At 43.8% G+C, this 12,895-nt stretch overlaps 1 long non-coding RNA gene across 2 annotated transcripts in view; it reads right to left on the bottom strand.

Moving 5' to 3' along the window:
- The window catches only part of LOC115608505, a 36,063-nt gene extending 23,399 nt beyond the window's left edge, over window positions 1-12,664 (bottom strand). Inside the window, exons 1-3 of one of the 2 annotated variants that reach the window (XR_003991564.1) lie at window positions 12,465-12,664; window positions 12,178-12,340; window positions 11,561-11,704 (exon numbers count right to left, since the gene is read on the bottom strand). This is a non-coding gene — a long non-coding RNA (uncharacterized LOC115608505). Of the gene's footprint in view, window positions 1-11,560; window positions 11,705-12,177; window positions 12,341-12,464 lie in introns of those variants that run through there. The other variant, XR_003991565.1, reaches the window with a different exon arrangement.
- Window positions 12,665-12,895: the final 231 nt, after the last annotated feature.

The raw sequence follows: 12,895 nt of genomic DNA, 5'->3' as shown, positions 1-12,895 counted from the left end.
ACAGCTCCTCTCACATTCGCATCCAGTGAAACTCCATTCCCCATTCCAGTTAGATTCATTGCCAAATTGTAAATTCTTATTTGATTTATCAATCACAATTTTATATTGTTAATTCATATGTTCATTAGACAAATCTGTCCCTCTAAGGTAATCACTTAAGGTACTGCTGGCATGTGAACATGCACAAATGGATAATTCTTAATGACCTTCCAAGTTGACATATTTTTGGCATCAGTTTTCTGTATCCTAATTTCAAGCTGCCTCTCTGGTGTTATCCTAAGGCTGACTTCACTCAAGGAGGAGAACTTGCAATTAGAGGTCGCTAGTAAGATTGTTCCCATCAGATATCAGCAGAACAAGGAACAATTAAAATTATCTCCTTCAATGAAATCCCTGTGTTTCCAGCTGGGGAGATCGGTAAGCAGTCCTCTATTTCAGCAGCCTTGGAGGAGGAAACATTTACATCACACAATTTGACTGGTTTTGTGACTTTTTCAGTATTTCCACAGTAAATTATTTTTGGCCTGAAGATGCTTGGTGCAAAAACAATTAAAATATTTTGGTAAATACAGGACATCCAGGCTACTGTTCTACAAGCTGGTCTGCACATTGCTCTCCCACAAGGCCAGGCCAATATCACAGATCTACTGCTGGTTAATGTGGTGTAGGTGAGTAACAGCATATGGCATAGCCATCTATTGCAGATGCCCAACGGAGGAGCTCGCACTCTTTAGGCCTGTAGATGGATCTGTCACTGGCTTTGGATGACAGGTTTGCAGCATTAGAGAGGGATGAGGTTAATTACCAGAAAACACAGGAATGTTTTCCATATTCTCAATTTGATAGATGGGATTTGCCCAGCTGAATGACCATTATTCACAGTGATACCCAGACTTGATGAGGCCAGCTCTCTCCACACAGAAGTTATCCCTGCTCTCCATTGCCAGCCTCACACTGTTACTGCTGCTCATTCAGTGCCATGAAAAGGGGAAAAAAAGGGCAGTATCTTAAATACAAGATTTCCAGGGCTGCCAACGTTTCCACAGTGCTTCCCAGATCAGATCCAGGCAAGGAAAGAACAATTTCTGGCACTTCCCAGAGGCTACAAGAGGATGAAGAGATGTGGGGGGAAAGCTGTGGTAGACGCAGAGCTGCCATCGCCTGAGGTTTGGCAAGCGGGAAGCAGGCTGGGAAGGGAGTGAGGTGGAACAGGATGGAAAAGCACCAGGAAAAAGCCTTTCCCCAGCTGATGGCCTACACAGCCAGCCCGGCCCCTCAAGAAGGAGCCACTGGAGTGAGAGGCAGTAGAAGCTGTCAGGGGCGAGCGTGCAGCATGCGTCCCCCGCGCGTGGCGGGCTGCAGGCAGCGCCCAACCGCCTCCAAAAAAGTTGAAGAAAAGAGTTTGCATCCCTTCCTCAAAAGCACAGCTCGGGCTGCAGATCCAAATGTATGGACAAAATGTAAATGCATTGTGACAAGCTGTACGGAGAATCAAAACAAGGAACAAGGAGCGTATGTTTCTTTTAGAGAAATGTCCTTTATCTCGCAGGCGGAATGAAGCGTGTGGCATTCAAATGTTAAGATTTTTACACACTTTCATGAAATACTAAAGAGAAACCAAAAAAAAAAAAAAAAAAAAGAAAAAAGGAAGATAAAAAAAAAAGAAAAAAAACAACAAGAAAATAACCCAAGTCCATGTCACTTCTCAGCTAGTTTGGTTATTGCTGCTCCTGAGTACTGTAACATATGCACTTTCCCTTTTGAAAATGTATCAAAGTTGTTATTTTGGGGGTGGGATAAACTCTTACCCATGCATATCTTATGTTTCGAAGCCAAGAATGCTTAAGAACCTGCTCTGGATCCGCACATCAGATGCATAAGTGATTAGTGACAAGTGACACAGAAACAGCGAATGTGCTGTGTTACGATGAATAATAAACACGCACAATTTATGCAGGCAGAGCGAGTGGGGAGATGGCATCCTGCACTTTTTCCATATAAATAATGTGAATCTCTCAGCAATGGAAGCCAGGCCGAGCAGGGAGATTCTCCTGCCCGCCAGCCGCGTGAACCAGTGGGAAGCAAAGTGGGGATGGGTGAGAAGGGGTCACCCACAAACAGGGCTGCTTCAGGTTTCCTATGGGTCATTACAGAACAAACCGATGGCAATTAGTTGTCTCTAAACTAGAATCAACACAAGAAAAAGATTCACAGTGGGCAGAATTTTTCACTCTCTGGGAGAAAGAGGCATTTAGATAAAGGAAAAAAAAAATCACTGGAAAATATTCATGTAATTTAGTGCTTCCTGGGTTTCTGAAGAGCATCACTACAGTGTCTGGTGTAAAAAAAAGCTGCCTTGCAATAGGATTGGTAATGCCTATCTGAAAAAGCAAAAAGTAACTAGGTTTTGAACAAGTAAACTCAGTTTTTAAACGAAGTTTTTCCAGGAAAGGTGAGCATATGCCCCTGGGAGGCAGGCAGGGCTGAGGAAAGCTGGCAGCATGGTTTCCTGAACGGTCGTGGTGTACCTGGCAGGCATGTTGCCACTCTTGCCTTTTCCATTAGCAAAACCACACATCACCCCTAAAAAGAAACAAATGCCAAAGCCAGACAGACGTTCATCCTTAGCCCAGCTCTTGTGTTTTTCCTCTTGCCATGCACAAACACCAGAGCTGTGAGGCCCCGCATCCCTCAGCCTGCAATGCAATGTCGCTTCTTTGCTGTCTGCTATCCTCTGCCCCTTGCTGCCCTCCCACAAATGAGCCATCCTCCAGGAAAAATAGAACGAATTTATTTTTTTAATTAAAAATAATATCCCAAATGCACCTGCTACTTAACTCTGCACATTTTTTTCCTGGCTGTCCCGGCCTGCCAACTCCAAGCAAGCTTTTTTCTCTCATTTTTACACTCTCTCTACACTTCCAGAAATGTACGCACTTGGATAAAAGTAGAACTGAAAGGGAAATGCATATTCTGTTAAATAGAAAAAAAAAAAAGGTTGAAAAAAGTGTCTAAAAGACGGATGCGTAAAGAAATCATGCCCATACTTTAACTCTGCGTTTGAGTTATATAAACTGAGCTGTGGTAATTACCAAGCTTCTCCAGATTAATAAACAATTACCATAGTAACTACACCATCCTATGAAACCTATGCTCATGAATTTTTAAAGCATAAATGGAAATACATGCCGGTTGAAAAAGTCTCCTATTTATTTTGTTCCTGGAAGACAAGGGAGGCAGATCCATTAGAGGATCTCATCAAGTTATTTCTTCCTCCGCTGGTTCCTGCAGCCACACTTCGGACAAGTGCCATATATTATGTACTAACTAGGAAAGTCCATTACGTGGCGCAGGGCCGTGGGCTGGCCTCACACTCCTCTCCCCAGGCAGCCCTCTGTTCTCATGCCTTGTTTCCCTGGAGGGTTTTAGGTGATGTGATGCACCTCTTTATTTGCCCAAATTTAAGAGGTTAGTTAGCACAGCGAGTTGTCCCTGTTTGCCCAATGGGCATCTTTTATTTTTTATGGATAATGTATGAGGAAGATTTCAGGCTGATGTTGCATGACCACACACAGGAAAGGCATCTTCATCAAATATTTGGTAAGCAGACTACCATGAGACAATGAACACATCCAAATCTAGCCTTCCATGATGTGATTGAGCCTTATTGTCAGCATATCCACCAGCATCCCACCAGGCTGACCCTACTGCATGGCACATTTTTCCATGAGTAGAAAAATCATAGAATCGTAGAATAGTTTGAGTTGGAGGTTGGACCTTCAAAGTCGTCTAGTCCAACCCGCATGCAACAAGAAGGGACATCTTCAACTATACCAGGTTGCCCAGAACCACATCCAGCCTGGCCTTGAATGTCTCCATGCATGGGTCATCCACGACCTCTCTGACCTGCCCTTGTGCTAGTGCCTTGCACCCAGGGCCATGCTGGGCACATGCGTTCAGCCACTGGGAAAGGGCTTCACTGCAGCCCCTGCACCTCTGCATAGTCTGACCCCGCTGCAGTAGGGACGGGCAGACGCTCTGGACAGAGCAGCACTAAACCAGGTGTGGACTCCTCTTACGTGCGAGCCTGGAACACAGACCACCCAGCTACCCAGCAGGAAGGGTGTCTTGGGTTGGCGTTGCCTTCACCTCTAATCTGGAGTGGAGCAGCCCCCCAGCACAGCCCCATGCTCCTGCTTCTGAGCTGCTCCTGCCAAAACATGCCAAAATGTGCTCTCGCTTGCTTACAGGAGGCATCGATGATTAAACACAGTCTATGAGATGCGCCCGAGATCATTAAAAACAGAAGAAAAAGGCTTCTCCTCCGTCAATGTCAACTGTTGTATTATACTGCCATAGACAAAAATTTGGTTTGAAAGCTTGCACCCTTATTTCGAAGCTTTAACAGAGCCGAGCTTGGCTTTACTGCTCTTCGCAATTTGTTTGTAACATGTAAAACGGAACATATCGAAATGCCAAATAACAAGATTATATATCAACCTGTTGATAATTTTGACAGGAAAGCTGAAAAGCAGCACTGAGTTAAAAAATACTGTTCAGCTTTTGCAGTAATAGTCTAAACATGAGGTGAGACCTCTACACTTCAAGTTTGAGCCACTTACTTTTGATAATTTTGATGAGCTGAAATAATATCCCCCTTCTGCAAGAAAGTATTTCTTCAGACACTCTGAGAGTTAGGAAAGCCATTAAATCCTTGTGGATTGAAGGTAGAAAAATAAATTGTATGTATTTTAGACTTTGAATCATCTTCCTATAGCAATTTTCAGGGAAAAAACCTATGAAGAATTCTGCAATTTTAATCTCCTCAGTAGCTTCCCATTACTAAACAGGCAGAACGCCACAGTACAAATGTGGATGTTACATGTCATCTTGATCTGCTGCTTTTTTCTTTCATTAAAGCTTTAATGCAGCAATTATGGCTACGTTGCCCTATAAAAAAAGGAAAAGGCAGTTTACTTTAAAAAGTGAAATTGCATAGCCTACTATTTAATTATACACAAATGTAAATGGCCTATTTTTCCATAACTGGTTATTACAGCACTGTTTTACTTTCTGAGTTTTCACAATCTCTAAAACCTACAACGCTTCCTGCTATATAATTGTTTTGCTACATTATTGTTTTCATCTTATTTTTTCTTTTAATGCGAGTGCAGCGGGATAAATCTTGGTTTTAAGCCAGCCAGTACTTCATCTACTTAAGCTTTTATAGATGAAGATTGCTGTAATTATCAGAATACCCGCTTATTTCTGAAGTATTATCTTGGCAACCTGCTGGCATTTACAACCAATTAACAAGCTTTGCCCATTAGTTGCATAAGGGGTATCACAGAGTAAAGCCATTGTGTGCTAATTTTCTATTTTAGATAATCAGTTTGGCCATCCAAAATGGAAAGGGGAAGAAAAGAAAGGTTTGACACCCAGTGGCAGACATGTAAAAATGACTACATGCCTCCCAGAGACAAAGGTATCCAGCGACTGCATGATTGCTTCACTGTCGTCACCACTGGGTTTTAAGTATTTATTCCCTTTGTCTCTTTTGGAAGAGAAAATAGAAAGTACGGCTTCGGCAAAGTAATCATGTCCTCTTTTATTTTTTAAACACACTGGCTTCTCCCTCTGTCCTCTTGGGCGTGTAATTTCACCAAATTGTGAAAGTGTTAAACAGGATTTCATAAAAAAAAAGGGGGGGGGGCAAAAAAGGCAAAAAAAAAAAAAAAAAAAAAAGGCAGAGCAAGCGAGCAAGAGAAACAGAAAGAAACCTGGCCACCAGTGGAAATCACAGCTTCCCTCTCCCAGCCACGGGGTCAAGCAGAGCCCTCGTGCCAAAGGCAGCCCCTCTCACTTGCCTAGCTTGGTTAAAGCCATGTGCTGGCTGGGGGTTTTAACCAGGCACTGCTATTAGCAAATGGGCTCCCAGCCATCCTTTGGCTCTCAGATGCTGAGCTGCATGCCAGCCCTGGTCATCTCCTCCCTGTCCTGGAGGCTCTGGGGCAAGGGGACCCCCAGCATGATGCTGGTGCAGGCAATAATGGTGGGCATTTCTCTCTGGGGAAAAAAGAGCTGTGAGAGTTTGGGGGATTTTTTTAAGCATTAACCTTTGGTTAAGGTGTTGTTTGCTTTCCGTGGTGCCTGGTGCAGAACAGGGAAGATGCATCACCATGTGGGTGCCCTGAGCAGGAGAATGCTCCTGCCTGTGGCCACAATGCTGCATCCTCACAGCATGCCCAAAGTGCTCAGACCCAACAAACCAATCTCCAGAGCTACTCCATGAGCACCTAGCCTGACTTTGCTGCCCCATCCACACAGCATTTAGTCAGGTCCTGCCTCCATCACAGGCAGCATACCCCAAAGCTGGCACAACAGGGATGTGGGCACAGCCTGCTGCAGCATCCCAAATCAGCACTTGTCTGCCCACCAGCTATAGACCATGCCAGCCCCTGCCTCCACCCTCCCACCCCATCCCTGCTGCCCAAGCAGCACCAGGCGTGAGGCTAGGTCTTCCTTGCTCTCCCACTGACCCAGGCCATGAGCATGGTCTTTCTCTGCGTCTCCATCCCATCCTGCCCATAGCAGCCAGGACCACAACGGCCTCCTCTGTGCTGAGGCTTGTCCCTTGCTGCGTGGCAATGGGCAAAATGGGGCTCTGATCCTGCCCAGGGAGCCTCAAGGTAAATAATGACAATGATTATGCTGGAAGCAGCAGGGCTTGCCCATTTAATTGTATTTAAAATTAGATGTTAGACCTGGTATAGATGCCTGCATTTTGTGATAAGGATAGAAACTAATCAGTTTAAAGATGAGCGCAGTCCTTAAAGCATGGTTAGATCCCATTTACTCCATTGAACAGAACGGGTGGATGGTTCATGTTGTAAAATGGTTTTATAAAATGTAGCAAACTGTACAATGACGTGTTTTATTTGCCTCCTGTGGTTTAGATTCATATTTTGCTTTAACATAAGTTAAACAAAATTAAGACTATGATTATGCTAAGAGGATGCAGCCACTAAAGATAGAAAATGTTGAACTCCTCGAAGTCATAAAGAATTATCAACTGTGCAATTAGTAAAGACTGAATGTATACATTGAAGTCTATTAAGTCATAAATGAATGAGAAAAATGTTGTGCTTGGTGGTTTGATGTGTATATTTGTCTTAATTATTTTAAATTAATTGCTATTGGCTACAGTCATTAGAAAATTTAAGTAAGGTACAGCATAAACCCCCTCCTGTAAAATGAATCTAGCTATATAGCCAAACCATTTTTTTAATTCTTTAGGCTATTGAAAAGGAAGAGGTAAGAGGGTTGATGAGCAGAGTGCTGGGGATGGCTCTGACCTCCTTGCAGCCTGTCTCCTGTGTTGCTGCCCAAGGCTTGAGTGCCCTGAAGTCCCTCTGCTACTGGCAGGCAGCACAGATCCCTCAAGCAGCCCTCTCTCCCACCAGCTCCAGCAGCATCAGAGCTCACAGATGTCCCTTGTCTGGGCACCTCTGGACATTTTCCTCCCCAGACCAGGCCTGGCCACAGGGCTGCTCACAGTCCCAGCAGCAGGGCAGCATGCCATCAGCCCATGCACCACCAGCAGAAAGCTGTCAAAGGCACTGGTGGGAGAACACTACTGCTTGTTGTCAGGCACTGTATGGTCTTCTTGGGGTGTTTTCAAGATGTTACAACTAGCCAAGGGTAGGAACTGAATGAAACAACAGGTATTGTCCAAACCCAACCATTTCTGAAAAGCCAGCATGTTTTTTTCTGATGTTTTCTAAGTTAAAATTTTGTATTTCCTGTTCTGAAATGTGATTTGGAGATCACTTGTAGTCACATTTCATGTCCTTCTCCAAATAAAGATAGTTAAACCCATAAGACAGACATCAGAAGGTATGCTCTTTTTCCAAGGTTTCCATTTTGCTGACAAGAAAGAAATAAAGAAGGAAACCTGTATTTTAGGGGAGTTTCTTTCAATGTCTCAGATGAAAAAGCAGTTATTTGCCCAGTTCTAATTAAGCCATTCACAGTCAAGATTAGTGTGTCCCAACGGCCTTACCAAGATGATGACAGGGACAATTGGAAAGTGGGTGAGCAGAGAAACTCTCACCAGAGAAAAGAAACAGTACAAAAAAAATCCCCATTCTATGTTCTGCAGCTGCACAGGAAGAGATACGTTCCTCCAGGACTCTGATCTCCACCACTAATATTATTATTAAATATTTACATACCACCCTAAGTTTTCATGACACTTCACAGAGATAAAAGATGCTCTCTTTGCACTGAAGATCCTTACAGCCTACATCAGACAAAGAAAGCAAAGTTAGCAGAAAGAAGACATGATGAAGATTAGGAAACAGATCTAATGTTGGTGACCCAAAAGCATTTTTTAATTGTAACAGAGCATGGGACTAGGGCTGAGGAAAGCTAGCAGCGTCAGGGCCCGTTTTGCTTTAACCACCTTTCAAACTCACAGTGCTCATGTGGACCTATTTCCCCACAGCTTTAACCCAAACAAAGAAAATAATGGTATCCTGTAACCCCTAGAAAAATACTTTTTTGTCTGACTTGTCTAAGGAAAAGAGAAGTTGGGCTGCAACAGTTCAGCAGTGTGTTTTTCCAGGCTGCACAAGCGAGAGAAGGGCCAGTACACTACTCAGCCCGTCAGCTTGGGTTTCCTCCATTTTGCTTAGTTCCCTCACTTGATTTTCATTTCTGATGGTACAACTGGAAAGCCACAATGAATTCAGCCTTCCCTGTCAGACACACACATGGCTGGGGCAGCTCTGGCCTCCAGCTGCAGGGTGAAGCGCCGCATCAGCAGGAAAACAAAGCGGCAAAAGTGGAGAAATGGAGGCACCCAGCACAACTCTACCTGCTCAGGGCACGGGGCAGATTCTTACCTGGCAAAGTATAGGGAATACACCTCTGCATAAATGATGCTAAAAGCCCTCCTTGTGGAGGATAACACCCTTTCTATAAAGCATGTAAAATAATTTAACATATTTTAATGTAGACCTCATTAACAGCTTGGGTAGCCAAGCCCAGTGTTAAGTGGCTGTAGGAGAACGCTCTTCTGCTGTCTTTTCTCCTGGGTGCGGAGGGAGCTGGCAGACCCAGCAGGAGCCAAGCCTACTCTGCAGCTTCCCCTGCTGCAGTGCCACAATCCCCATCCCCAAAACCCCCGGGGATGGGGGGAATGTGAATGTGGCAGTAACAAGGGCAAGGCCACCAAGGCTTGGGGGCAGCAAGAGGGAGATGTAGAGGGGATATGCCAGCACCTCTACCAGAGGGGCTGTGGGCCCCTCAGCTCCGAGGGCAAAGACCTCTTTTGGGTCCCACCAACCACTCCTTATTGTGCTTCACAAATTTTGTGTTGAAGAAAAAGAATATTTCTGCTTTTTAAATTTTTAAAACTAGTCCTATCCTAATCAATGATGATGAGACATATCCCCATGTTTCCTAGAAGAAATACATTTGCAGATGGACCTGAGGCATCATGCAGAGAGAAGCAGCAGCACTCATCATATCACCTGAGACAACAATGGGCAGGACATGCAGGGCAGATGAAATGTAGTCTAAGGCATATAGCCATATATAGATCTGCAGACATGTGCATGCACACATGCACACACACACACGAATATATTTTACAAGGGTATGTAGTGATAGGACAAGGCGGAATGGTTTTAAACTGGAAGAGGGTAGATTTAAATCAGACATTAGGAAGAAGTTCTTCACTATTGAGGGTGGTGAGACATTGGCAGAGGTTGCCCAGAGAAGCTGTGGCTGCCCCATCCCTGGCAGTGTTCAAGGCCAGGTTGGACACAGGGGCTTTGAGCAACCTCCTCTAGTGGAAGGTGTCCCTGCCCATGACAGGGGGTTGGAACTAGATGATCTTTGAGGTCCCTTCCAACCCAAACCATTCTATGATTCTATGATACATACACACATATACACATACACACTACTAGCAATTCAGTTAGATTAATTTGCTTTGGCTATTCCATTATTTTACTGTAGTCCTTGTATAGTACTTAAAGAATCAGGTTAATCATTCTGCATTAGATGCACAAACAATGCTTCTTTACCTCCACATGGGTGTTGTGAGACTTTAATTAATGTTTGTAAAGTGCTTTCAGATCCCCAGAAGAAAGGCACTATAGAAGTGTGAAGTCTGATTATTTCACAGAACACAAAAGTAGAGGTGAAAAGAAATACTCTTCTCCTTACAAATAAAACTACTGATCTCAACTCCTGCATTTAAAAAAACCAAGATGTTAAGAAAGAAAAGAATTCTGACCATGAACCTACTTCAGGCTTCCCCTTTGCCTTTTTCATCTGATTTCTGGTTGAGTGAAATAATAAACTATTGTATTGCTGTAAACTCTTTGTAAGTAGATTTGACTAAGACAACAGAGTTCAGTGCCAGCAGCTACTCTGATCATTCTTTTAAATGGAAATTTACCGTCTGCTGCATCACATGGAAAAAATATAGAACTATTTTTCACAGCTTGTTCACTGAACAGATTATTGGAGGGAAGAAAAAATGAAAAGGCTTCATTTTCTACAGATCCCAAATCTCAGCGTAGAAAGTCTTGGCAATTTCCTTTTGAGAGGAGACAGATTTCACTTTCACATTGATTTAACAATGAAAAGTGCATCCAAAATGAGGGCCTGATTCTGAACATTTAAATGGTTAGCCATGGTTGATTCAATAGCTTATCTATGGGAGCAAAATTACTTCACATCCATAAGCCTATGCAGGGTCTGGTCCTAATATAGAACCAGTTCTTGATGTCATAAAATCTTTTTTAACAGCATCTTGTGTTACATTTAATTTATTTCACATGGCCTCATAAAATAAGATAAAAGCTTGTAAGTCTAAAAGTCGTATAAAGATGATGGAAAAAAAAAAAAAAAGCCCTACCATGTATTCGTGTTTATTAAGTACTATCTTCATGCAGCTTATAAAGTTTTAACTCCAGAGTTCCCAGGTTTTTTCTAATCCTAATAGCAGTCAGCCAGAACTGCCAGCGTGTAACATAAATAGATTACAACACACATGCTTTTTAGAGAATAAAGTCCTTCCCAAAGCTCTCTTTGGGGCAGGTCCTTCATTTAGCAGTACAGAGCCTTACAGAGACACCTCACCAGCTTACCTCCCGCCTGGCAGTGCACAGGCGGGCAGTATCCTTGCCCTGTGTGGCACCCAAGCTGTGTGGTCTAACCTCCAAGTTTAGCCCAGGAAGCTCCAGGGTGACAGGCTCAAGAAACTCCGGCTTGCGTCAAACATGGTTTAATCTGACAGCAGCCTGAAGAGTGCACAAGCAACTTTCTGGTTCACCTAAACTTTAAATATAGAGAACGGCTCCAAACAGAAAAGTCTGTAGCAGAAAAACATCTTTGGAGCCAAAGAAGGCCTCACCCTTCTTTAAATGAAGGTTACAGAGTGCCTCCCTTCCACCACTAAAAGTGTGCTTTCTGCTTAGGTCCCAGGAGAGGAAGGAAAGGAAAGGACTGCAGCCACATACCCCAGGATTTAGGGTGAGCTCACCTGCAGCCAGGGGGATGTGGCCAGGAGGCCCAAGGAGCCATGCATGGTAGCTTCTAGGGTGTGAGAAGAAAAGCAGGTCCATGGGTGTGGTCCCATAGAAAAGGGGCTCCTTTTCCGATCTTTGAGGGATGACATTGCTGGATGCTGGGAGGTAAGCAGATTCAGGGATGCAAGTCAGGAGGCAAATCTTGGTCTGCCTTTCGGGCTCCCAAAGGTATGTGCATCTAGGCAACGGTGTGCTCCTCCAAGACTGGCAGTGGGGCAACCAAATGCCAATCTTGGAGGAAATTTCGTATTCACAGTTTGGGCCCTTTTCTTGTGAAAGTGGATAATAGAAAATACTATAAAAGTCCTTCAGCATCTCAGAGCATGTTGGTGACTTCAGAGGGCTACTGGTATGAGTAATAGTTTGGCAACAACAACAAAAAATAATTGTAAAAATAAAAATTCCCAGTGCCCTGGTTCTGATGCCCAGGAGTGGGCTTCATAAAAAGCTAAGGGAATGTTACATAAAAAACACCCCTTACCCAGACACAGTTGCCCTTTTTTCCCCAGCTAACATTTCCTTAGTTTATCAATGATAACCATCACCATAATAAAAAACGCTGAAGTCTTACCTGATGCTGCTACTAGGAAACTGGTTTCACTACCAGAAGGCCATCACAGACTGGCAGTATTTTAGGAACCAGCAGCAGACCCATCGCCTTTCCTCCAGGAAACACAAGCCAGAGGCAAACCCAGGGGTAATGTGGTAAGCAAACACTGCTTCCAACCTAAATCCTGGAAAAGAAAAGTTACTTTTGATGAAGTAAAAGGATTCCTGAGGACAACTTTCAGTAAAGATAAACTTTAACCACAATCTGACACAACAGTCAATAAATAGCTTGAAGATAATCGCACGTACCTCTTCGGTAGGCAGTGGTCTAACCCAGGCAGAGATTCTTTTAGAACATGGCTGTTCTCACCAGCCCTTGATATTTTTCTTGCGATCCAGGCAACATCTACATTGAAAAACCTACGCCACAGCTGTCAGGGCTTCTCTCCAGCAGATAATTAAATTCCAACTCTATTGCCATTGTGACAAGTGAGCTCAAGTTTAGTGATACCATCCCTGCCAACTGAAGAAGAATGAGAGCCATCAGCTGCACAGTCATTAATCACTTTGCTGAAAGAAGAGGTGCCTGCAGTACTTACCAGCATGCTCCCAGGGTAGGTGTTCAGTCTCCAGGAGATACCTGACAATAACATGAGTACGTCTCAAGGAATGATTGCGCTTGGATCAGTGTGCTTACGCAGGAAGGCCCAGCAAAAGTGGAGCAAGTCAACAAGTTTAAA

The sequence above is a fragment of the Strigops habroptila genome, chromosome 5 (genome assembly GCF_004027225.2).
Source record: "Strigops habroptila isolate Jane chromosome 5, bStrHab1.2.pri, whole genome shotgun sequence".
Classification (NCBI taxonomy): domain Eukaryota; kingdom Metazoa; phylum Chordata; class Aves; order Psittaciformes; family Psittacidae; genus Strigops; species Strigops habroptila.
This window is presented reverse-complemented; position numbering and strand designations above follow the sequence as displayed.